The following is a 547-nucleotide window of genomic DNA, read 5'->3' as shown; positions in this document are numbered from 1 at the left end:
ATGACAGTGTTTCTCGCCCTCTGTAACGCTGTTCAGTTAGATTGGTGAAATCATCCATGCAGTTCTAAACAATATTATCGTAGCAAGTTGTAGAGCAGACATTATTAATTTCTTTCAGTGTAACGCGCGTAGTATTTATTAAGTTCGTACAGTGTTTTTTAAAATGCATTATGTAAAGAGAAATGTGATAAAAAGTAAAAAGAAATTTCCGGAGTATCGTGTAGATTGAAAGGGAATTTTTTTCCCCCGATCCCTGTTAAACCGGAAAAAACATGAATTAATAAACTGCAATACGTAAGAGAACGTAATTCAGATTGAATTCAGCCTTTTTCTAACATTGGTACTTGATGGTGACTTCCAGGTGACCGTTCTGAGAAAATCTCAACTTGAATTTTTGGAGGTGAGGGAGCTCCGAAATGGAAAGGGTATCAGAGGTGACAGTTACTTAGTAAAACCTAAATGCTTGAAGAAGTTTGTCGGGGGGTGCGGTCAGCAAAGAACAACATAAATAAACAAAACCATATTTATTTATTTTATGCCGACGTTT

This window comes from Halyomorpha halys, unplaced genomic scaffold (genome assembly GCF_000696795.3).
Source record: "Halyomorpha halys isolate HHAL.00 unplaced genomic scaffold, Hhal_1.1 Scaffold156.1, whole genome shotgun sequence".
Lineage (NCBI taxonomy): Eukaryota > Metazoa > Arthropoda > Insecta > Hemiptera > Pentatomidae > Halyomorpha > Halyomorpha halys.
The sequence above is the reverse complement of the archived record's forward strand: the minus strand, read 5'-3'. Positions refer to the sequence as shown.